This window comes from Odocoileus virginianus, chromosome 31, assembly GCF_023699985.2.
Source record: "Odocoileus virginianus isolate 20LAN1187 ecotype Illinois chromosome 31, Ovbor_1.2, whole genome shotgun sequence".
NCBI classification, from domain to species: domain Eukaryota; kingdom Metazoa; phylum Chordata; class Mammalia; order Artiodactyla; family Cervidae; genus Odocoileus; species Odocoileus virginianus.
The window spans coordinates 16,323,948-16,350,883 of NC_069704.1; the positions used below are offsets into that span (position 1 = coordinate 16,323,948).

Here is a 26,936-nt window from a genome sequence, read left to right on the forward strand (position 1 = left end):
AAAAATTTTTTTTTTCATTAAAAAAAAAAACTACACATCTCTTAAAGTTCACATAAGTACTTCTATTTTTTTCTCCATTAAGCAGATGATTCTTTCCCACAGTTCATTATTTGTCTCCATGTGGACATCTGATGCCTAGCTTTATTTTGCAAGTCATGAAGCTGGGCCTCTGGGACCTCATTTGCCAGACCTAACCCCACACACTTGATCTGATACAATGGCTTTACAAACAGTCCCTGAAAAAGACTCCTTCTGTGTAGTTGGGTTCCCTGTGACAGCAGAAACTGGCCAGCAGCACAAGGAAGAGACCGAGACCGCAAGGAGTGCACCAGAACACAGTTACTTCCTAATGCTGAGGCTTCAAGCAGATTACTCCATCTCTATGCCTCAGGGTCCCCACCTGGAAAATGGGCACGGTATGGAAATAATAACTGCCTCACAGCGTCCGGAGAGGCAATGTAAACAGCCCATGGCACCCACCTTGCCCTCCTCCTCCATTCCCCAGATGAACCCTGCAGGAGAAAGCAGGTTCCCACAAGCAGGAGGCACAGACAGGCAGCCAGCCCCCATCCAGATCCAGTGCAGAGGCAGGATCTTGCTTTCTCTGGCCCCTGGCTGCCTCTGCAGACAGCGATTCCTGGTGAAGAATTCCCATTCTTCAGGTGATAAGGTTGAGACTCTAGATACGATTAAGGGCTGGTTGCTCTGTGCCTGTTCAGCCAGCTGAGGTGTTACAAAAGGCAAATGGGTTTCTCCCATTTTTACGGAGGCTGCCGGCAATAAATCCCATCTGCCTCTCATGTGCACTGCTGCCAGGAAGGATCCTGTCCCCGCCCAGACGTCATCATCTGACACCCTCCATTAACACCACTCAAGAGTCTCCAAACAGAGGGGAAAGACTGGGTCCCCCTAAATAAACTGCAGGCTGCATCTCAACATAATGACTTAGTTAAAACCAAGTTGCTTCTGTCAAGGTTGCTTCAAGGGGACAGTAGTAGCAAAACTGGAAACAATCCAGGGTCAGGGCCCAGAGGGGATTTAAAGATCATTTAGAGAGGAATAACGTGGACAGAGGAGCCTGGTGGGCTGCTGTCCATGGGGTCGCACAGAGCCGAACACGACTGAGGCGACTTAGCATGCAACCACTTGCTTAAGCTTGTACCGCAAATTAATGTCTGTGAGACACGGCTTCCCTGGGTCGGGAAGATCCCCTGGAGGAGGGCATGGCAACCCACTCCAGTATTCTTTGCTGGAGAACCCCATGGACAGAGGAGCCTGGCGGGGTATACAATCCACAGGGTCGCACAGAGTCGGACACCACTGAAGCGACTTAGCACGCATGATGGGAGAATGGACCAAGGTTCTTAAAGTCAACTCCAATATTTTTGCCCAGTAACACTGAAAAGATGATGGATTACTGAATAAACTGTGATTTGGGATGGGGAAGGGTTTTAAGAGCAGAAGGACTACACAAGTATGATTAATTTTTGCATGAAAGGTTTTTGAGAGCCTACCACAGGTCAGGAACTGAGGTACCAGTGAAGATAAGGGTTCCTGGTCATGTGTGACTTAGTTTGAGGAGGATGAGGGGCAGGGATAGATAACAAACAAGTAAGCAAATACACCAAATACAGTAAGTCCCCTACATAGTAACCTTCAAGTCCTGAACCTTCAAAGATGCAAATGGGCATTCCATTAGCATCAGGTGTGAGTGAAAATGCAGCTTGCCCTCCATAACCTACTGCTGCTGATCCTTCAGCTCTGCCATCTCCCACCCCCTCTCCCTCTTCCATCAGTCACTCTTGCCTGTTCACTTGATGCCAGCCCCTATATGCCAGTTGTTTTACTGTACTTTTACCGTACTTTTCAAGGTACTGTACCATAGACTAAAAATGTTTTATTTTTTGTGCTTTTATGTATTACGTGTGAAAAGTATTATGTGTGCTACTGGCTAAGTCATGTCTGACTCTTTGAGACCCCACGGACTGTAGCCCACCAGGCTCCTCTGTCCATGGGACTTTCCAGGCAACAATACTGGAGTGGGTTGCCATGCCCTTCTCCAGGGGATCTTTCTGACCCAAGGATTGAACCTGGGTCTCCTGCATAGCAGGCAGATTCTCTACCATCTGAGCTACCAGGGAAGCCTGAAAAGTGTATTCCCGTGCAGTACTACATAGCTTTTTGTGTTAGTTGAGTGCCTAGGCTAACTTGGTGGACTCAATGAACAAACTGGACTTACGAACGTGCTCTCAGAACAGAACATGTTTGTATGCAGGGGATTTACTTGCATAATTATAGGTAATGACAAGCACCATGAAGAAAGCCAGCAAGGCCCTCTGATGGCAAATAACGTGGTGGAGGAAGCTTCTTTAATAGGGTAGTGAAAGAAGTTCTCACAGAGAGACTGGTCTTTAAACCAAGACCTAAAGGGGCAAGACTCAGGCCATATGAAGAGCCAGGAGAAGAATGTTTTAAGGAGAGACAAAGAGCAAGAAGCGGGGAAAGCTTGCTCTTTTCCAGAAACAGTCAAATGTGTATGGGGGAGCAGAGCTGGAGATCAAAGCAGAGCTCGGAGAGATAAGAGGAGCGGGGAAGGTCAGGCCGGATTCCACTAGCTTTTACAAGCAAAGGTAAGACATGCGAATGTTCCTCCAGGTACAGAGGAGATCTGCAGAGTCCCACACAGAGGAGAGACATACTGTATCTTACTTTCTTGGAAGATGGTTCCGGCTGCGGTGAACCATGATGCCAGGTGAGCAAGCGGGGGAGGAGGCAGAAGACCAAGGGACCAGGGAAGGCGTCAGAAGACGGTGGTGCCCAGGGCTCCGGGGATGATTCTACCGACAACAGAAAGAAATACGCGCTTTTGTGATCGGTTTAGGAGTACAACTGAGAGGACGTTTCAATGGGTTAGATTTAACTGGAAGGAAGAATCAGGCATCTTACCTAGGTTTGTCATTTAAGAAACTGTCTGGCCGTGCTGGAATTTAGAGAAATTCTACAGAACTAGAATGATTCTCAAGTGCGGAGTAACAAACTCTGTTTAGTCTAGGTAATCTGAAGTCTGAGCAAGTTGATAGACTTCTCTCAGCCTTGGTTTTTCTTATATGTAAAAAAAAAAAAAAAAAAAAAAGGAGGGGATAATAATATGTACATTGTCCAGTGATCATAAGAATTTAAAGAGTACTGGTACATCTTGGCCCTAGATAAGTATTAGTTTCTTTCTTTCTAAAAATAACATCTCATTTGGGATCAGATACAGTCCTCTGAAGAGGACTTTTTTTACTTAGTCTACTTTAAAGCATAAAACTTTTAAATATTCTAAATAAATATTTTCTAATACAAATTAGTCAGGTACATCACTAGGTTATCATTAGGAAAAACCATAAAACCTTTCAGAAGATCTATTTTCCTTTCATTTCTTTGGAGTTGTTTTTGACTCTCAAAGTTAATCTGTTTGGTCTTATTGTGATTTAGTCTAGAGACAGTCTTAAAATTCTTAAACTTGTTGCCTCATGAGTATGTCAACTTGATTAAACAAATGGAGAGGCAACTGTGGATTTCTCAACCACCAGTGATGCTAAGTTTCACTACTGGGTCCTCCCAACAATATTTACAAAGCTGCTCAGTTAACAGAAAAATAATGTCCCATGTGTGAACTCCTGCCACTTGAGAGGCAGAGTGGAGCTCAAGAGGGTAGGTATTACAACTCAATCCACTTAGCACATTGGGAAATTCAGCCTCGTTTCCACACCAAACTCTGGAAGGGCCAGAAGCAGTTCTGGGATTTCAGCTGAGACTCTAAGACAATGGAGCCGAGTCCTGTTTCTCCTCCAAATGCTTTCAGCATGGAGACCCAGAGATTGACTACTTAGAATAATCACTTTTATGCTCTCATCTAAGATTTTTTCCCCCAAAGCATATAAATATGTATGCGGAACATGCATAAACTTCTCTACAAAGTCTCTGCCCTGTGATTGGGTTGGCTTGCTTGCTGGAAGAGCCAAATTTATATAAAAAGAGAGGATAATCACTGTAATTTCTGCCCTAACACATTCATTGGAGAATTGCACTTATACCTCAGGGAGAAAAAATTATTTTTCTCTCAAGACAAGTAATTTGGAGGCTATCATAAAGGTTTGTTTCAGCTTTATTTGGATATCAATCTCTTATTCAATTTTCCTAAATAAAGGCGGAGAACGTACACATAACATCTCGGGAAGTATATACTGCAATATAGGGGTGTACCCAGAAAAGACTTCATCTATGTATTTGCTATTCTGCTGAGCATTCCTATGAAAAAGAGGAACAATACTCAACTGCTGATAACCAAAGAACCTGCTATTCTAAGAGAAGGTAGTGATATGTTTCTAAGGCTAAATATCTCCTCTCACAGTGGCTGTCATTTAAATTCCTGCCTAGCAAAGGGATTTTTTATGGAAGGTTAATGCCTTCTATAACATTTATCCTGGATGGCGGAGCTTTTCGCATAATTTTCTAGGCTTTATTCCTACAGTGTTATGGAACCTTATCTTCCCTGTAATGGCCTGCCAGTAAAGAGCCAGTGCATATAAAGGCAGTCGTTATTTCTCAGTTCAAGCCCTGATTTAATGAAATTCCAAATCTCTAGGAAAAGGAGGTTTAGGGTTAAGCCATGAAGCCAGGAGGGCAGGTTGAAAGCAAGATGGTGTGGCCCTTCCTCGGACTGGGCTGTGGCAGGTTACTCAGGACACCCCGCTCTGGCCAGTGGAGGCCACCTGAGGCTACAAAAAGAGCGTAAGTCAGGCCAGTGGACTAAGTCGAGGGCGCAGTCATTGCTTTTTTGGAAGGGATCTTTGGCTAGAGGAAGCCTTTCCAATACTCCCCATTAGCATTTGAACTTCTTTCCCTTTCCATCATTTTCCTAATTCCCTTTCACTATTTTGACATTTACTAAAGACCCAGGCACTCAACAGAACATTTCCTTCCCTGGAACCTATCCACCTTCCTTCTCTGTAACATTGATAATGACCATGGCAGACTGTATTTTCCAAAAATGGCCACGACAAAGTTTGTGGGTCCATTCGCCCTGCTGGAACCTTACCATGTCCCATAAGCAGGCAGAACCTGTTTCACCTCGCCTTGAGACAGGACTCTGTGACCACCATGTTGAATAAAATGCATCAAGTGCATGGTCAGGACTTTCTGGAGTGAGACCATGATAAGCGGTGTGTCTCTTCAAGCCTTTTGAACCCAGTTGCCGTGCTATGAGGGAGGAAGCCAGAACCAGTCCACACAGGGGGACAATGTGGAAAGGCCGCAAGGAGGGGTTTGAGCTACCTAACTGACCAGCAAATCCATGAGTAAACAAGTTTCTTTGGCAGTTTTCCACCCTTAGCCTTCACGTCCTCCAACTGAGGCCTCTCATGCCTGCCATTTGGGGGTGATCTGCTTTACAGCAATAGTAACTGGAACAGTGATGCCCTATAACCATCTCTTTGTAAGTAATGACAAATGTTTCCTGCAAAGATCTCTCATTCTCTAGCAAAGTCTCCAGGTACATGCCAGCTGATCCTCAGAGCCAATCTTAGCCACCCAGAGTTGAAGGGTGGCCTTGAGACAAGGGAAAGCATCAGGTCACTGAAGATCCAAGTCTGGGTTCTTTTTGTGACCTTAACTAAGGTCCTTAACCTCTGTTTCATCTATAAAACAGGGATAATCCGTGGCTGATTCATGTCAATGTATGACAAAACCCACTACAATATTGTAAAGTAATTAGCCTCCAACTAATAAAAATAAATGAAAAAAGAAAAAAAAGAAAAAGAAATAAATAAATAAAACAGGGATAATAATGTCTACCTCGGGAAACAAGGCATGTGAAGCTTTTACACATAGTAGGATCTGTTATCACTAATCGAGAATTCTTTCTAGGAAGTGTCTACATTTCAGCTGGACCATTACCCAAGGCTCAGACACTGCTGGTCACTGCAAGGAGGTATCCATTCCCCATCATATCCTGTGCACTTGGGTGACAGATTCCCACACATTCTCTTATTCCACAAATCCACAGAGGAGCAGAGGAACCTCATGGGAGGAATAAAAATAAAACTCTGACTGTCTTGCTCCTTTCTTATTAATGTTCAAGGATTAAAAACATTTCTTCTCTGATAATTTAGGGTGGCAGCAAAGTGGGAAAACACAAGAGACTCCTGAAAAGGGAATTCACTGTAAGGGAAACAGAGTCCAAACTGGTAAACTTGATACAATACTATGCTAAAAAGAATAATTCTAGGTACAGTATATAGTATATGGAATCTCCACAGATCCATCCAAGCTGAAATCAGAAGTAGGTTTTCGGGAAAAATGCATGTGGGTATCAAGACCTGTTTGGAGAGGTGTACCACTCGGAGTCCAGGTAGTTTTGTTTCAGAATGGTGCTGTTCCATTTAGTGGCCACTAGCCACCTGCGGTTACTGAGCACTGAAAACGGGACTAGTCCAACTTCAGATGTGCCATAAGCATAAGATATAGTAATACACCAGCTTTTGAGATATATAATTTTTAAAATCATGTAGATTATTTCATTAATAATTTTATATGTTTTATATGCTAAATAATAGATATACTTCATTAAATAACATATTATTGAAATTAATTTCATCTATTTCTTTATATATTTTAATATTGCTGCTAGAAAATGTAAAATTATACCTGTGACTGACATTATATATTCTCTTGGATAGTGCTACGCTAAAACATCTCTATGGAAAAGACTATCAGAAAACCAGGTTAGCTTGGTCCAAAAGAATACATGCACCCCAAGATTCATTGCAGCACTGTTTAGAATAGCCAAGACATGGAAGCAACCTAAACATTCATCAACAGATGAATGGATAAAGAAGATATGGTATATACATACAATGGAATATTACTCACCCATTAAAAAGAAGGAAATAATGCCATTTGCAGCAACATGGAAGGACCTAAAGACTGTCATGTTGAGTGAAGTAAGAAAGACAAATATTGTATGATATTGCTTATATGCAGAATCTAAAAAATGATACAAATAAACGTATTTATAAAACAGAAATAGCCTCACAGACTTAGAGAACAAACTAATCATTACTAGGAGGAAAAGGTGGCAGGGGGTGGGGGGGGCAGTTATGGAATTTAGGATCGACATGTATACACTGCTATATTAAAATGGAAAACCAACAAGGACCTACTGTATAGCACAGGGAACTCTACTCAATATTACATAACAACCTAAATGAATTTGAAAAAGAATTTGAAACCTAACAATGTAAATGAATTCGGAAATGAATTTGAAGAGAAATGAGTGGCTCGGAAGGTAATCTGCCCACAATGCAGGAAACCCGGCTTCGATCCCTGGGCCAGGAAGATCTCCTGGAGAAGGGAATGGCTACCACTCCAGTCTTCTTGTCTGGAGAATTCCATGGACAGAGAAGCCTGGCAGACAACAGCCCATGGGGTTGCCAAGAGTCAGACATGAATGAGCAACTAACACATATGTATACTGAATCACTTTACTGTATAGCTGAAACTAAACATCGTTAGTCACCTACCAGTGAACCAGTGAAGTTGCTCAGTCATGTCCGACTCTTTGCGACCCCATGGACTGCAGTCTACCAGGCTCCTCCATCCATGGAATTTTCCAGGCAAAGAGTACTGCAGTGGGTTGCCATTTCCTTCGCCAGGGGATCTTCCCAACCCAGGGATCAAACCCAGATCTCCCACATTACAGGCAGATGCTTTACCGTCTGAGCCACCAGGCACTCCTATGTAACATAAAAAGTTTAAAAAAAAAAAAAAAAAAAAAAAAGAGCATCAGAAGATCAGGTTGGCTTGAGCAAATCTGTTGATATATATTTGCAATGGATAACAAGAAAGTCCTGGGACTCCTGGGGCCCAGGGAGAGCTCCATCAGATACTCCTATGGAAAAGTGCCAACAGTGGGTGGAGCCTGCTCTGGTCAACAGCTGCCTTTCCCCACTAGCTATGTGCTAAGGGCATCCAGAGCTCAGACAGGGCAGCCTGAAGAGTCACGGTTGAGGAACTGTATCTAAAGGAATGCATCCTGGTCTCTGTTCTCCCTTTCCAGGTGACCATCAAGGGGACAGAATGTGAGCATCAAGGGGAACCAATGATTCATGAACCTGGGGATTCTCAATAACACTGCGGAAAAGGAACCCTCTGTAAAGGCAAGAATTCCAGCTAGTAGACTGAGCCGAGATTCAAATCATGGTAATGTGGGTGTAAAAAGTCACAAAGCCTTATTTATAGTCCTAGATTATCAATGCCTCCTCATTTTGGTTACATGTATGGTTCCCTTCTACTTATCTATTCATCTCACATAGGAAGAATAATAGGTCCTGCTGAATGGTTCTGCTAGACATTTGGTATGTATGTTGAATCATCACCGAACCCCTAGAATGTAGGCAGTATTACCCACATCTTACAGATAACAAAGTGGAGAAGGCTTAGAGATGTTAAGTCTTACTCAAATTCTAGTAAATGCCAGAATTCAAACTTAGATCTGTCTCATTCTAAGACTCACAGTCTTCAGGTTTTGGAACTAAAGAATTCTAACCAACAAAAGAAATGTATTATAGTTATTTTGCATTGATTAAATTTGTACTTAAACTGTTATATGTTCATTCCTTTGCAAAGGTGATGCTAAAATCAGTCAGTTCAGTTCAGTCACTCAGTTGTGTCCAACTCTTTGTGTCCATGGACTGAAACACACCAGGCTTCCCTGTCCATCACCAACTCCTGGAACCTATTCAATCTCATGTCCATCGAGTTGGTGATGCCGTCCAACCATTTCATCCTCTGTCATCTCCTTCTTCTCCTGCCTTCAATCTTTCCCAGCATCAGGGTCTTTTCAAATGAGTCAGTTTTTCACAGCAAGTAGCCAAAGTATTGGAGCTTTAGCTTCAGCATCAGTCCTTCCAATGAATATTCAGGACTGATTTCCTTTAGGATGGACTGGTTAGATCTCCTTGCAGTCCAAGGGACTCTCAAGAGTCCTCTCCAACACCACAGTTCAAAAGCATCAATTCTTCAGCACTCAGCTTTCCTTGTGGGCCAACTCTCACATCCATAGATGATGCCATATATAGAAAGCTGTGAACAGGTTTCTACTTTAAATACTGCAGTCTTTCACCCTCAGTTTCCTCATCTATAATGATGACACCTGCATTCCAGGACAACTTGAGGGTGATGCCTTCACTTGGTTCTAAGCCTATCAAGTCTTGTTCCTCACTAGATTCTATAAACCTTGGATACAGGGTCTTATCAAGCTAAAACAGTCTTTTAGTTTTTCAAAAGTCATGTGGCAGACATAGTTCTGTCTTACATAGTTTAATCTTTATTATGAAGGCAGTAGAGATCATTGTTAAACTGGGCATGAGATAATCAGATTTGCATTTTAGAAGGATCCCTGTGGGGTACTCTCACAAACACTGGTGGGAGTGTAAATTGATACAATCCTTTTGGAAAGCAATTTGGCAAAATGTACTAAGAGCTCTAAAATGTTTGACACAGTAATACCACTTTTGTGACTACTCGGAGGAAATAATCCCCAAACCAGAAAAAGCTTTATGCACAAAGCATCTATTGTAGCATTATTCATAATGGCAAAAAAATGGCAATGACCTCGCTCCTCAACAATAGGGGAATGGTCACACAAGGTTCAGCAATGCACTGGGTGGTACGTTACTCAGCCATCTAAATTATATTCATGACAGTCTACCAATAATGTCAGAAATGATGATTTATCAATATTAGTATTAGCAACACATTTGTGGTAGATTCTAAAATTGGCCGCAAATTCTTCTCTTGCCTATAGCCATACCCTTACTAAAAAAGGCCACAAATTCTTCTGCTTATATTCACATCCTTACAAAATGATGCTGCAGATTCTTCATCAAGAAATGGAATCTATTTCTCCACCCCTGGAGTGTAAATTGACTCTGTGGCCTGCTTTGGCCCATAGCAGTATTAGTGAGTGACAACCAGAAGTTTGAAAAACACTTATGCATTGGCACTTGCCTCTTGTGGTTGGAAGTCTTCTATCACCATGTGAAGAAGCCCAAGGATGACCTGCTGAATGACGAGCGACACAGGGACCCAGTCCCTCTTATGGCCCCACATGTCAGCCAGTCAATCCCAGAAGCAAAGCCATCTAGCTAAGCGGCAGCAAAACAGAGATGCAAGACTGAAGCCAGCCACGACTTGCTGAACAGCCACACAGCTGAGCCCAGCCAAAAATCACCCCCCTAGAGAATTCTTAACAAAATCAGTGGTCACTATTTTAAGCTACTAAAGTTTGAGGCTATTTGTTGCACATCAGAAGTTCATGGATACAATACGAATAATGTTTAAAGCCAGGTGTTGGGTACATGGGATGGGTGGTAGGTTCATTATAATATTGCCTCGGTTTTGTGTATGTTTCATACTTTCCACAATAAAAGAAATTAAAAAATAAATAAATAAATAAATATATAAAAAAGAAATTTAATACATATATGCATTTGGGTTAAAGGAAAAATAAATGTTAAATAAAGCATTTAAATGTAAAAATACATATACATAGACATTTTGATTATGACTCTATAAAAAAAATTTTCCACAGAAAAATACTAGGAAAAAAAATACCATTGGTTCCCCTTAGGTGCTGAGACTACAAACTTTTTAACTTGTATGTTTTTTCCAAAGCATCTATAATAAGTTTGATATACTTTATTCTGAAAATCAGCATTTATAATTTTATTCATTTATTTCACTTTCATCCCTCCCTCAATACATTTTCTTTTTCCCAAAGAAGGTGAAGAGGTGATAAGAATCTAAAGACAGAGAGACAAAGGTAAAGAAAATTAAAGTAGTCTAAGGGGAAACTGACTCTCGTTAAGAGTCCAAAATGGAGGCAACAGAGAAGGAAAGAGGAGACAGATGGGGGAGACAGAGAGGGAGGGGTTAAACAGCGAAAGGGATATTGAATGTCCATAATGTTGGGCATTGTCTTGTACTAGCAGGACATTTAACCTGGGACCATGTTTGAGTTTCAAGGGGACCCACAAACCCAACCTGAAAGTACACCCTAATTTGGATTTAAGTGTGTAAATGCATCTCTCAAATAGAAAAATCCACAGATTTCATCTGATTCTCAAATAGTAAATATACTCTCAAGAGCTTAAGACCCATGAAGCCTTATCTCCCTGTAGACAGGGAAGAATCTGGTTTTGTCTTTCCTGCTGCTGCTGCTAAGTCACTTCAGTCATGTCCAACTCTGGGCAACCCCATAGACAGCAGCCCACCAAGCTCCCCAGTCCCTCAGATTCTCCAGGCAAGAACACTGGAGTGGGTTGCTATTTTTGTCTTTCCAACCCTACTCAAATGTGACCACCCACCGAAACCCTGAATAGGACACTGAAAGGATCAGAATACAGTCTGGGACTCTGGTCCTGAAAGCATGATCTAAGTGCAAGATGGCCCAGGAGGTGTCAAGCCTTTTGAGCCATAACTCACCACATGCACTTTCCCAGTGTCCCTGAGAATCTGGTTCCAATGGGTTCCAATCTGGAGAAAGCCAAGTCCTGGTGGCTATCAGCTCAGAGTGTCAGTGCCGTGGGTCTAACTGGGAACTCTGACTTCTAGGAGGCACTTACAAAACCAGTGTTTCCAAACCTTGGGCTCGAGCAGAGCCCAGCACAGCCTGGTCCCTGCCCCACCTCCAACTCTACTCTCTTCCTCTTTCTTGTTCTGCTTCATCCTGGCCTTCTCTAAATCCACAGAAATCTGGGCTTCTTCCCACAATAGGAGCTTTGTATATGCCATTCCCTGGAGTCTGTTCCATTCTCCTTCATACTGGTGAACTTCTCCTTCAGATCTTAAGCTTAATCATTACTTCCCACGCTGAAGGAATCCTCCTGATACGTGTTCTCAGAGCACTTAGTACAACTGAAACGCTATATTTATTTTTGTGATTATTGGATTAAGGTCTACCTCCTCTACCAATAATAAAAATAAAAGTCAACATCATTTAATGTTCACCACCCACCAGGTACTATAGGAATCCCTTGACACATATTCCTTTATTTCACTAGTACCACAATCCCATGAGGAAAACGAGGCACAGAAGAGAAACAATTGGACTAAGATTCTCTAGCAAGCAAGAGCTGGTATTGGGCTATAATCCCAGGCAGCAGCAGCTGGAATGGTTCCATGTCTATTTTCACTGACTGTATCCCATGCCCAGCACAAGGTCTAGAACTTAATAGGGACACCAGCAGTGCTAACTAGATTGACTTGTCTTGCCCAGCCGGAAGTTGCTTTGACACATGAAAGCCAGACTTGGGGACAACTTTACAAATCACTTTTACCAGCCCCCAAGAGAAGAACAGGAGACCTGGAGAGGGAATGAGATTCTCTTAAGGTCACACAAAACCACAACCAGAAGCCGCATCTCCCAATTCAGCCTTGTGCCCTTTCCACTTCAATGAATGAAAACTTAAAATTAAAAAATTAAGCATATAATGCTTAATAAATATTTTTAAACCAATAAAGAGACATGACACTTCCTTTCCCGCTCTTAACTTTTCTATGGGATCTGATGAAAGATGGGTGGGTAAGGAAAGAAAACCATTCTTCAGAAAGGCAGAGAAAAGCACAAGGATTACAAAAAAATTGCCGTTTAAAAAATTGCTCATTAAAAGAGGATTGTAAAAGCTTACAATTATTTCAACATAGTCATCTGTCATCAATTTCATTTCAGTGCAGTTTCATTTGTTGTACTGATACTGATTCATGCAGTGCTGCACCATCATGGGGGTCCTGGGGACATGCAGTGACACAACCTGGCCATCAGAAAGACCCTCATCATGGCTGGAGAGCTACTTTGACTATCTGTTCAGTTTGAATAGGGGAGGTCTGGGGATTGGTGAAAACAATAGTGGGTTTTGAACTGTTTCTAGAGCTTCAACTATATTCTTACAAAGACTTGATTTGTAAGTCAAGTACAGTTATTCTGGGGCTTCCCTGGGGGCTCAGTGGTAAAGAACCTACCTGCCAATGAAGGAGACATGGATTCAATCCCTAGGTCAAAAACATACCCTGGAGAAGGAAATGGTGACCCACTCCTGTATTCTTGCCTGGGAAAACCCATGGACAGAGGAGCCTCGCAGGCTGCAGTCCATGGAGTTGCAAAAATTGGACATGACTTAGCGACCGAGCACGTACCGAGTTGTTTTTAATTCCTCAAATCATTGTGTTGCCATCTGAATTACATCCAGCCACTGATCCAGCCATCCAACTACAGTATCTTTAACTCACTTTTATATTAAGGAGAAGATCTTCAACTAAGATGGAAATCAAATGATTCCCATGTACTAGATTTAGAGCTGTGTTTCTTTGGAATGTTTTAGTAAATCTTTCCACACTGGCTTCAGAATGTTTTTCTTTCCCTCTGCGTACATAGTTTCATTTAGGGACAAGGCCTAAAAAAAATTTTTTTTTTCCTATCAGGTTCTGAACATTAGCTTCCAACTTGGCCAACTTCTGACCACAGAGATACTTACTTTAAAAATCATTTCAAACATCATATCAAGTTTCAGTTTGGACAAATAATAAAAATATCCCTGCCAGTACCGAATAACTCCCTAGACACCAGAATGTGCAAAAGAACTTACCCTCCCAAGATCCAGAGCCACTCTCACAGATAACCAAAAGAAAGAGATAGTTCCCCCATTGTTGTTCAGTCATTAAGTCGTGTCCAATTCTCTGTGACCCCATAAATTGCAACATGCCAGGCTCCCCTGTCCTTCACTATCTCCCGGAGTTTGCTCAAACTCATGTCTGTTGAGTCAGTTATGCTATCCAACCATCTCATCCTGTCACCCCCCCACCCCTCTTGCCCTCAATTCTTCCCAGCATCAGGCTCTTTTCCAATTAGCTGGCTCTTCACTTCAAGAGGCCAAAGTATTGGAGCTTCAGCATTCAGTCCTTCCAATGAATATTCAGGAGTGATGTCCTTTAGGATTGACTGGTTTGATCTTCTCACTCTCATGAGCCTGGCTATAGTCAGTAGGACTCCAGCTGCAAATAGGGTGCAATCCACATTTCTGTCCAGCCATATTTTGGAGGCCCCCAACCTGATGGCTGCCAGCCACATTCTTAGAACACAGCATGAGACAAACTGTTCCATCTCTGGAAAAGAAAGAATCAGTACCTCCTCTGTCCATGGGATTCTCCAAGAATACAGGAGTAGGTTGCCATTCCCTTCTCCAGGAGATCTTCCTGACTCAGGGATCGAACCTGCGTCTTCTACACTGCAGGCAGATTCTTTACCATCTGAGCCACCAGGGAAGTCCTTAGAAAGGAAGGAACAATTTGAAATTTTACCTTAGTCTCTGACACAGGCATCACAGATAGGGATCAAGGAAAGCCAACTTTGGGGAAAATTCTTATCCTTTGCGGCCTTCTGCTAGTTTTCCCAGGGTGCTGTCTGGAGGCTCCAGAATATGTTGGTGTCTCAGTGGGTCTTATCTTGGTCCCCAGAAACCATAAAGAAGGAAAAATAATTTTCCTTCCACCCTTTAAAGTGGTCAAGAACCCTTTTTTCTCTGGGGCAACTTTTAATGGATGAGCTCATCTAGGTTAAAAGTTCTCCACCATGCCAACGGTAGTTCAAGACGATCTTTGGAAAGGTTAACCTACTTGTCCAGCCTTAAAGTTTATTCACCTGAGGTCTCACACTGGCCCCAGTCCAGCTTAAGTCAGACCCAGTTCAACTACCCCAGACTCAGACAAATTTCTAAGTAGGATCCAATTTATTACCATCCATGTTCCAGACCCAGTCTGGAAAAAAGAAATGCTCAAATCAAGTCTGAAAGCTGTGGAGCTGGGATCCAGGACTCAGGAGGGACTCACCCACCACGTCCAGACACGGCAAGAAGGCAGCCACTGAAGGGGCTCCAACAGTCCCCACTGATGGCAGCTTCCTGCTCCTGGAGACTCCAAGGGGCCTCCTGCAGTTTTTTCTTCCGACACCAGAACTGTTAAAAGACGAACTACACCATGGTAAAAATTTTAAGAGTTTATTTCAGTAAAAGATGCTTGTTACTTGGAAGAAAAGCTATGATGAACCAAGACAGCATTGTATAAAGCAGAAACATCACGTTGCCAACAGTCCTGTATAGCCAAAGTTATGGTTTTCCAGTAGTCATGAACAGATATGAGAGCTGGACCACAAAGAAGGCTGAGTGCCAAAGAATTGATGCTTTCGAACTGTGGTGCTGGTGAAGACTCTTGAGCATCTCTTGGACAGCAAGGAGATCAAACCAGTCAATCCTAAAGGAAATCAACCTGAATATTCATTGGAAGGACTGATGTTGAAACTGAAGCTCCAGTATTTTGGCCATCTGATTCAAAGAGCCGACTTTCTGGAAAAGACCTTGTTGCTAGGAAAGATTGAGGGCAGGAGGAGAAGGGAGTGACAGGGGATGAGATGGTTGAATGGCATCACCAACTCTATAGATATGAGTTTGAGCAAACTCCAGGAGATAGTTAAGGACAGGGAAGCCTGGTGTGCTGCAGGCCATGGGGTCACAACGAGTCAGACACGACTGAACAACAACAAAATCAACAAAAATCCATTCCAATCAGGCAGCACCAAACCCCACCAACAGGAGCTAGGGAGAGGCTTTTATAGAGAAGACACAAAAGCGAAGGAAGGGAATTACTGATTGGCGGGAGCTTAGGACTGGTTGGGCCTCTGTGATAGGTTGGCCTCTGTGATTGGCTTGCCTCAGTGTTTTGATTTCATGGCTTCTAGGCCTTGGGGTACCAGAACCCCTAGCCGCTGCCCCTCCCAAATGCGCAGTGGCCACCATGGCGACTGCCAGAGCATATGGGCAGAACCTCCCTGGCCTTCACGGGAGGGGGTGCGCCGGCCCTGTGGTGGGGCCCAGCACCACTCTTTGTTTAGGGCTTTCCTGGTGGCTCAAATGGGAAAGAATCCTCCTGCAACTCAGGAGACCTGGGTTCGATCCCTGGGTTGGGAAGATCCCATGGAGGAGAGCATGGCAACCCACTCCAGTATTCTTGCCTGGAGAATCACCATGAAGAGAGGAGCTTGGCTGGCTACAGTGCATGGGGTCCCAAAGAGTCAGACACGACTGAGCGACTAAGCACAGGCATTTACAGCCTTAGATTTTGGTTTACTGATGTGGGCACCATGGCAGCCAAGCCACCTCAGTCTAATGTTCTCCCTGTTTAATTAATTTAACACTGTTAAGACGACACTGACCTCTACAGATATGGATATGAAAGCCTAAAGAGGGAGAGGTATTTGCCCAAGGTCATACAGTGAACGGGAGCTGGCCTGATTCTGAGTCAGGACTCACTTCATGAGAAAGACAGCTCCAGAGTGTGTCAACAACACGATCACCTTTCATAAGTTGGGAAGCCAGTGCAGAGGGTCTCATCAGGGATGTGCCAGTGAGCTGTGGAGAATCCAGGTCAGAGGCCGAGTTAGATCTCAGAGCAGCTGTCTCCACCAGGGCCTGGGAGGACCACCAGAAAAACCCTGCAAGAAGGCTGCGTCCCTTCCTCCGACACTGGTTTTCCCACCAGCCATGACATGGAAGCTCAACCCTGGCTTGCTGTAATACTCCGGATTTTTTAAATGCCTTCTCCCTGAAAAGGGCTGCGGAAAAAGTTCACCGTGTGCTCTTTGGAAAGCCTCCCTCCACACCCAGAATAGATGCCTTCATGGTTCCCTGTTGCCAACAGAGCCCACGGTCTCCTAATAGAACGAGGCAACAGTGATAAGGTCTCTTCAAAATGTTCCAAAGGGAAATGACACATGTTTTGAGAAGAACGCTGGTAAGCAGGAAGCGGTCCAGAGGAACTTGCCAGACTGAGATGCAATGTTTGGCATGGAACAGAGGAAAAAGGAAAACCGGGAGGCAGGCTGAGGGACAGGAAGGCTGCCTCCAATGTCTGAAGGGCTAGTGCGTACAAGACTGGCAGGGTGTTCTCAACTACAAATTGGCGCTTGCCATGGGTGCTTGCCATCTAACCTTTACTAGGATTAAACCATGTGCTGCCGCAGCTGCTGCCCTCCAACACCGCCTGAAAGGAGTTCAGGGTGGAGAGCAGAAACGAGGCACTCGGTGCTGGATTGGGGGGGATGGGGGGGGCGGTACTGGCAGGACAGGCCTTCAGATACTTCGGTATTATCAGGAGCTGATTTTATAACCTCAATTCTTGTATTAACATCTCCTCATATCTAGAAAAGCAATAAAATCCTTCATGGTAACTATGGTTTCTAACAACTAGGAGAAAGCTTCACAAGACTAACACAAACCTTCTGGGAAAATACATGCTTGATTGTAAGTACACTCCCTTCATCAAAATCACATGTACACTGTTCTTCCCCCCTACCTCTTTGGAGCAGTTTCTCAGAGCTATCTGAGGTGCCATCTCCCGGGCTACAGTCCTCATTTTGTCCCAAATAAAACTTAACTCACAACTCTCACATTATGCTTTTTGTTTAAGCTGACAGTGTATTCCAAGTGTCTCCAAGGAACAAAAAATAACAATTGAGGCTGCCCATGACGGGACAGCCCATGGGACAGCCCGGGCAGGGGGTGCAGGGAACAAGAACACACTCTCTAAATTCCTTTCTCTGCAACACATGAAGCCTGTTCCCCCATCTGTAAAGTGATGGTGCAATCAGTTCTCATAAGGTTGTTGCAGGCATTAAATAAGACCATGATTTTTCAAGGCTTATCACAGGCCTGACCCGTAGTAAGTCCGCCATATAGTGTCATTGTTGTCATCACTGTTTAGAGGAACTGAGTTCTTTGTCCTCAGAGGTATTCAAGCAGCAACTGATCAATGCACTGCAAAGCTGTGTTGGGAAAGAGACTCCTGCATTAGACAAAAGGGAAGATTAGGTGACCTTAAGTTTCCTTCTATTCTTGGCTTTCAAATTCTTTGTCTCATTGAAACTGAGGTTAAGGTGAAGTCCTCTATTGGATTACGCTCGAGGGCTCCAGCTTTGGGGTTTTGTTTTTCCACCTTTGTACTTGCAAAGCCTTGCCGTGGAGCAGATTCTGAGAGCACAAGCCAGGAAGTAAAGCTTCTTTTGCTTGGAGGGTGCATTCCTGGAATTCCCAAGATTCCAGTCCCTTCTCCTCCTCACATTGTCAACATTAGGTTCTTGTGGGGAGGACAAAAAGTTCACTCTCCAAACCACAGTTGCTCCCAGGCTCTGATCTGAATAACTCAACTCATCCTCCACCAGAGCTCCAAGCCCATCTGACAAGAACTGGGCTGATTTAGGCTAACAAGAAGTCATTGTTTGGGTAGGAGAGACAACCTCACTTCTTGGTGAGCAAAACCAGGTCGGAGAACACAAATCCAAGGGACTCCTTGCAGCTGAACCAGAGGCAGCCTTCCCCAGGTTCCCTTCTTAGCAAGACCAAGGCCTAGAGGAGGAGGAGGAGGCATTTATTGGGGATTGCTACAAATTCAGCTTTACTGCCACTGCCTTTAAAACCACAATATAAAGTAACTCCCACAACACACTGAAGATAAGCTCTTTAAAGAAAATATAAAAAGCATTAACTTGGCAATTCACCCAAACCTCATCATGCACCATAGACATTTTTGAAGTTTAACAAAGAAAAGCACATCATTAAAGAATACTGCTCTATCACCATTCTTATGCAAATCCTTCCAGATAGTTGGGTGGAAAATTCCATCTAACACGCAGCAAGAAATAAATGTTGCAGGGTGGAGATTTCAGTTATACTGAGTGCATCTATCACTTGTATAATCCAAACTACTGTATGTGCGCTGACTACAGAATTAGTATTGATCCATTCACCATGTAAACATCAAGTACTTTCTATTATTACTTGAAATAGCATGCTATCACAATTTCTATTTCCTCCTTCTATCTTAAATAGAAGTATTGCACATTAGCCCTTTCCTTCATGTACTTTTTTGCACAGCTATCTAACTACAGTGTTCGGTGTGGTGCTGAGTTTCCTGCAGACATCTGCAGTATTAGCTTTAAAGCACTTTATTTTCAAGTCATCTCTGATGGGAGACAATACAACTTTCATTTACCCAGAAACCTGTTACCAGAGCTTTTCTTAGAAAGAAACAAGGCACATTCCCTCCTTGTCCTCTCTCTCATCATCAACATTCTTTGATGCTCACCCCCCCCACTCCTACCTCCCCCACCCCGCAGCTGCTGAGACTGCCAGCACCAGGATGCACTTCCAGTTTCACTCCCCCAAGTGGACAGGATCTCCCAGGTCTCTTTCTCTGAGGTCATGAAATATACATTTGCCAAGCTGAGAATGGTATTTCATTTCAGGTCACCCTGTTATGGAAGCTCAAGTCTTGACTTTGCTGCAATGTTCAGATGTCTGGATACACAAAGAAAAGGTATTCTGGAGAATCAGTTCTGATGTTCGAGAGCATCGAAAAACATCTCAAGGGGTGAGCCTTCTCCTCCCTTTCCTGCATCCCCCAGGATAAAAGCTGGAGGAAATTTGGACTGGGTTCCAGACCCTGGAGGGGCAATTTTAGCTCAAATAGCTTGGAGCTACCTACAGCATAATTCTTGTTCTACGCTGCCGGCGGCAATCCCTGGGCACCAGAGGCATCCAAACCCAGCGCACAGTGCTTCTCATGATCCCACGCTCTCTGAACGGCGCACGCTGTGTGTGACTTAACTAGATTTCCAGTGTCTTCTGAGCCCGGCAGCTGCTCCAGTCAGAACACGTTCAATCTCATTTCTGTCGATGGGAATCTCCACGTTGCAACTGTAACCTGCCACAGAGCCCGCAATACCCCTTGAGAATGACCCCCGTTGCACAACCTTACTGTTCTCTTTAACCAACATGTAGAACCTGCACATTTTCAATGGGGGGAAAAAAAAACCACAACAAAAGCTGGGGCTTTGTTTCAAGAAGAGAAAATACCCAGAACCAGCTGAGCGCTATTTAGCTACCATCCTCATGTCCCAGCTCCTTTCAATCCATCGAAAAAATAATAATAATTAACCAATTCATTGAAATTCTTAATAAATGGTAGCTTTGTTACCAAACTAGACTGATGCAAACTCAAAGAGAGAAAATTCTGAAATTGGATAGTGTGTGTTCAATAAATATTCAAAGAAGAGAGAGTGGGGACATCATAAAGGAACGGTACATGTAATTCGCAGCCTCCAACAAACTTCCAACTTTCTTTTTTTTTCAACTTTATTTCTTGACACCAGCTATTCAGTCTCTTGAATGCTCAGTTGTGTTCACAGCAAGAAAGTGTGGATCACTCCCCGGACCAAGTGTCCCTTCCAGAAGTGGAACCAGATTTAAGACACATACATGCACTCTTTCTTACATATCTGATCATTTGAAGTGAACTGAAAAACCTCATAGTAGTGGATCAGATTGCTCCAACAATAATTGTGTTAATGTTAGGGGAAAATAAAAGTAACTGATTACAGTAAAAGCAGCCCATAACAACCATTGTCAATTGCCTCTTCACTCCTCCCTCCTTCTGAACAATAACCTTTCCTGATTTTGAGGTTATCGCCACTCAAGGGAAGGTGACCCTCTCCCCAGCTGAGGTTCAGTCCACCAACCCCTACAGGTGAACAGGCGGTAAACGACTGAACTACTCCCATCATCTTGGCAGTGACTGGTCCAGGAGACCACTATAATTCCTGTGTAGATCACATTTCTCTGATCTTTTCCTGTAGCAGTTATCAACCTGTATTTAGGTAGATTTCCTCCTTTTCCTTTTTGGCCGCGATTTCCAGGTAATCCCACTTTGGGGGATCACAGCTGAATCCTGACCTCGAGGTGAGGAGGAATCTCCCACCGGCCTTGCTGGTGCCTTTTCCCCTGTGTGGTTATGGCGCTTCATCACTGATTTGCACATTTTCCTGCAAACAGAACCACTTTTGTTTGTTGAAACGTTTAGGATTTCATGTCCTTGTGTTACGTAAAAAGCTCTACTACCTATAGTAGGGCATGACTCATCAGCCTTGCTGTAGATCATCATTTCTAAAGCTGCTCCAGGGAGTCCTAGGGATTCAGCGGTATCCACCATTGAAAAGGTGGGGTTATACCATAAACGATATTAAAAGACTAAAGACAAGGATTTCCCTGCTGGTCCAGGGTTAAAAATCTGTCTGCCAATGCAGGGGATAGAGGTTTGATCCCTGGTCCCGGAGGATATGATGTGTTGCGGAGTATCTGGGTTCTGTGCCACAGTTATTGAGCCCTGGCCCTACAGCCATGCTCTGCAACAGGAGAAGTCACCGCAATGAGAAGATTGCAAACTGCAACTAGAGAGCAACCCCCGCTCGTTGCAACTAGAGAAAGCTCACATGCAGCAACGAAGACCCAATGCAGCCAAAAATAAAATAAATAAATTTTAAATAAATAAATAAAAGACTAAAGACAGCTTGGGAGAAAATATCTGCAATCTACAAAGAAAGTTTGAATACCCGTACTATATGGAATTTACAAATCAACTTAAATTTTTTAAACAGACAACTTGATATTAAAAAATGAGGAAAGAGTAGGAATGTACAATTCGTAGAAGAAATACAGGTGACCAATAAATATATGAAAAGATTCTCGGCTTCACTCCTAATTAGGGAAGTGCAAAATAAAACAATGAAACACCATTCTCAGCACTAGATGTTTGCAAAAATGATAAAGACATAATATCCGGGGTTGCAAATAAAGTAGCAAAATGGGCACTCTCACACATCTTGATGGAGTGTGAATTGGAACACAGTTTTGGAGGACAATTTGGCAATGTCTATCAACTTAAAATGCAATTCTATTTTAGGAGTCTGCCCTACAGATATATTTGCACATGGCTGCAAAGATATAGCTACAGAGATACTCACTACAACATGGTTTGTAATTGCAAACACACAGGAACCAATGTAAATGTCCATCAATAAGGACCAGATTAAATATATTCTGGCATAGGCATAAAATAGAACAGTGCACAAACATTAAAAAACAATGAGGCAGATACAGGTCCTGTTATAGAAGCATCTGAAATGTAAAAAAAAAAAAAAAAAGAAAAGAAAAGCACATCTTCCAAAAACAAGCTTAATAGAAGATAATATATATATCTTTTTCTAATATAACTATACAATGCCAGAAATATAGTAAATACCCAATATATACTGGAAGTAAAAGTGGCTTGTAAATATTTGCTGGAAGAATGAATCACTGAAGAATAAATGAATGATAAATGAATGTGCATGTAAACATGAAAAATGTGAAGATATGCAAGGTTAACTTAGTGTAACGGAAGAGAGTCACTTTTTATTTAATGTCTTTCTATAGATTGCTTTTAAATGTTTACAGGTATACATGCTATCTTCACAATAACAGAAAAAGTTAAGGATCCAAAGATATTAACAGCTTAAAGATAAAGGATATCTTTCCTTAAAGATAAAGGAAAGACAAAGAGAGAGTATTTGCAACATACATAACCAAGTAAACGCCACAAAACATAAAGAGCATTACTAATTAATAAAATAGAGATAAACAGCCAGTAAAAAGTAGTAACAGCCAAATGATGTGTGGCTGACAGTGGTAATCTCTGCCCATTGCCTATTCTTCTTTCTTACAAACAGAACTATATTAGGGAGTGGGACCAGCACTGTGTTTATCACGCAAAAGAAAATTATCAATGACCAAAAAAAAAAAAAAAAAAGTGAAAAGATATTCAACTTCACATAACCAGAGAAATACAAATCAAAATAAAATACCTGATTTTTGCTCATAACACAGGCCAAAAAGAAGGAAAAGATTTTATGATCCAGTGTTGACAAGGACTTAGAAGAAGGCGTTCGCCATCAAAGTCAGTGGGAGTGCAAATTGGAACAGTAATTTGGGCAGCAATTTGACATATCCATCAAATTTTAAAATACATCACCTTGGACCTAGAAACTCCACTTCTAAAAATGTGTCCCACAGAATCCCTTCCACAGTCACCCAAAGATGTATATATGCCCAAGAGTGTTCACTAGAGCCTTGCTCATTAGCAACGATCTGGAAACAGTTTTATTTATTCATCAGTGGATCTGTGAACACGAACATGAGTCAAGATCTCTGCCCTGACAGAGCCTGCATTTGTGGGGCGGGGGGGGGTGGGGGGGGAGCAGAGGAGACAGATGATAAACAAGGAAACAAGCATGATGCCTTCCAATAAACTGAGTGCTATAAAGGAAATAAAACAAGGTGATGGGATAGAGCATGTCTGGAGATGTAGAGGGGGGCAGAGCAAAAAGGAGGCTGTTGTACCTGGAGCCATGCAGAATGCCTCCCTGGAGGGTGACACAGAGTTAAGATGAGAATGATGAGAAAGAACTAGCTCAGCAATTGCAAAATAAAGCCCTGAGACACAACAGGAAGATGGAGGATAACGAATAAGGGGGTGAAAGGGATGTGATGAGACTGGAGAGAAGACCATGGTCTGAGATCATTTAGTCCTTGAGTCTCAGTCTGCAGATGAAGAATCTGGGAAGCCACTGGGGTATAAGCAAGGAGGCACATGACCACGTTTACCAGTTTTTTGTTTTATTTTTTTTTAGTGGTTTTTGCCATACATTGACATGAATCAGCCATGGATTTACATGTGTTCCCCCTCCTGATCCCCCCTTCCGCCTCCCTTTCCATCCCATCCTTCTGGGTCTTCCCAGTGCACCAGCCCTGAGCACTTGTCTCATGCATCCAAGGTTTACCAGTTTTAAAAGACCACTCTGGCTGCTGGGTGCAGAAAGAACTGTAGGAAGTAACAGGAGAGGATGAAGAGCAGTGAGGAGGTCCTGGCAAGGTGTACTGGTGGCTTACACCGGGTTGTTGGTAGTGGAGTGTAACAAGTGTCCGGCAGGGACATGTTTTGGAGACAGAGTCTATAGGATTTGCTAGCAAACTGGACTTGGAGTCCTATCAAGGATGTCTCCCAGCCTTGGGACCTGAACACCTGGCTGGGGTGGTGATGTTATTTTCAAAGAGGAGAAAACCTGGGGGGTGAAAGAAGTTTAGCAGAGAAAGTCCAGAGTCCATTTTGGCCTTGATGAGCTTGCCTGTCTTACAAGACAAGTTAGCAGAGATAAAGTTGGAAATTAACATATATATTCGCAATTGCACAGAGAAAAATCCGGGAGGTTATCCACCTAAGTGATAAAGGGATTCTCTTCAAGAAGTGGAATTGGGGGTGGGGGGTGGGAGAGGTGAAGCGGGAAGAAGTCACTTCTACATTTGACTGTATGTACATTAATAAGGTTGGAAATTGTTACAATGAATATGTATTACCTTTGAAATTTAAATAAATGAATACAAATAAAAGAAGACTGAGAGATTTTCAAATCTTTCCACAGAGAGTTTTCTTCAAACAAAATTTTATCTAGAATGTTCATCCCACTGTCATCATTCAGGCCTTAGCTCAAATAGCACCTCCTCAAAGAGGCCATCCTTAACCATGGGACCTCAAGGGGCCCCATCCATCCTTACCCAAGTCGCTCTATCCCACACCCTGTTTTACTGATACCACTTACAACCCAAAATTAAATTGTCATTTATTAGTTTACCTGTCCTCCCTACAAGAATATAACAGTCAAGAGAGCACAGTTGTTATATGTTTTGTTCTCCAAATATTAGGTTGGTGCAAAAGTAATGATGGTTTTGCATTGTTGAACTTTGCTGTTTGACTTTGGAATACATTCTTAAATGTGGTTATGTTATAAATCATCTGAATGCATATTTCTTGCTTTATGTTTTTTTGCTAATGACATCACTTGCTGTTTATTTTATATGTATTTTAGAATATGACTTATTACTTGCTGTTTCTTTTATATGTATTTTAGAATATTGAAATAATGTTAGACAAAAGCAAATTCTAGTGATTTCTTTTTATTTGCACTCAAAATGGGTTGTAAAGCAGCAGAGACAACTCACAACACCAGCAACACATTTGGCCCAAGAACTGCTCATGAATGTACAGTGCAGTGGTGGTTCAAGAAGTTTTGCAAAGGAGATGAGAGCCTTGAAGATGAGGAGTGTAGTGTCCAGCCATCAGAAGTTGACAACGACCAACTGAGAGCATGATTGAAACGGATCCTCCTACAACTACCCAAGAAGTTGCCAAAGAACTCAACGTCAACCATTCTATGGTCATTCGGCAATTGAAGCAAACTGGAAAGGTGAAAAAGCTTAATAAGTGGGGGCCTCATAAGCTGACTGCAAATCAAAAACATCATCATTTTGAAATGCGTCGTCTTCTCTTACTCTATGCAACAACAATGCACCACTTCTCAACTGGATTGTGACGTGCAGTGAAAAGTGGATTGTATACGACAACCAGTGAGCCAAACTTGCACCCAAATGAGGGTCATGGTCACTGTTTGGTGGTCTGCTGCTCATCTGATCCACTACAGCTTTCTGAATCCCAGCGAAACCATTACATCTAAGAAGTATGCTCAGCAAATGAATGAGATGCATAAGAAACTGCGACGCCTGCAGCTGGCACTGATCAACAGAAAGGACCCGATTCTTCTCCATGACAACGCCCAACCGCAGTCGCACAACCAATACTCCGAAACACGGTGGGCTACAGAGTTTTGCCTCATCTGCCATATTCACCTGACCTCTCACCAACTCACTACCACTTCTTCAAGCATCTGGACAACTTTTTGCAGTGAAAATGTGTCCACAACCAGCAGGAGGCAGAAAATGTTTTCCAAGAGTTCACTGAATTCCAAAGCACGGATTTTTACGCTATAGGCATTAACAAACTTACTTCTCATTGGCAAAAACGTGTTGATTGTAATGGTTCCTATTTTGATTAATCAAGATGTGTTTCAGCCTGGTTAAAATGATGTGAAATTCACTGTCCAAAACTGCAATTACTTTTTCATCAATCTAATATCTCTAGAATGTACAACAGTGAGATGCATACAGTAGGCACTCCATAAATACTCCCTTGATTAAAAATGAATTCCAATTTGTACTCAAGATTCAAAAAACAAAAACCAAAAAACTGAGCAGCTTCAACTGAATTGAAGCCAGGGGTCCAGAGTCTTGCCACTGTCTCCCTCCCCACTTCCTTCTCACCACCACTGGGCTGCCTTAAGGTACATCCAGGCAACCCCCAGGGCCTGGCAAAAAAAACTGTATAAAACCCACAGGATCACCTGATGGCTCCGCTCTTTTCCAGTTCAGTCTGCAAGGGTCTGACCTGAGCCTTCCTTCTCAAGAAGCCTACCTCTCCCAGGTTCTAGCTAGCACGACCAGAATAGGTCTGGTCCAGACTCAGCATTAAGTTCCACCTGTCTCTTCCCATGATGCCTCCATCACCCCAACTGCTACACCCAAGTTACCATCCACGCCCACTCCGTGTTCCTGCTCAGGAAGGCACCCGCAAATGCCAGCCCCAGCTCAGCCCTGCAGTGGGCACGGCGGGTCCAGAGACAAGCAGCCCAGGGCCCTGGACTGCAGAATCAGCACCGGGGAGACAATCCAGACCCGCGTCCACACCAGCGGTGACCCTGACACTGGCGGCTCTCGCAGGCATGTGTCAAGTCCAGCGGGTCCCGAGTTCCTTGAGGAGCCTTCCAGATTGACAATTCCTGAGGTCGCACAGTCAGCGCTGGCTGTCTTTGTGGCACTCACGCTGCCTTCATGATGATGCTACTGCCCCACTTTCAAAAAAGGGAGCCATCATGTGTCTATCTTGCAGTGGCCACTTCAAGCAGGGGTTAGCAGGCATCTCTGAGCATTATCTTCTGCCCCTTCTGTGGTCCACAGGGAAGGAGCCCTTTTCCTCAGACTGCATCCCCCCCAGGCCTCAGCCCAAGACAGGGGGTTTCGCCTGTGAGC

The 26,936-nt window shown here is 43.1% G+C and overlaps 1 pseudogene; it reads left to right on the forward strand.

Annotated features, from left to right (window-relative positions):
* Nucleotides 1–217: 217 nt before the first annotated feature.
* Nucleotides 218–25,906, forward strand: LOC139032341 (histone-lysine N-methyltransferase SETMAR-like; annotated as a pseudogene).
* The last annotated feature ends 1,030 nt before the right edge of the window (nt 25,907–26,936 follow it).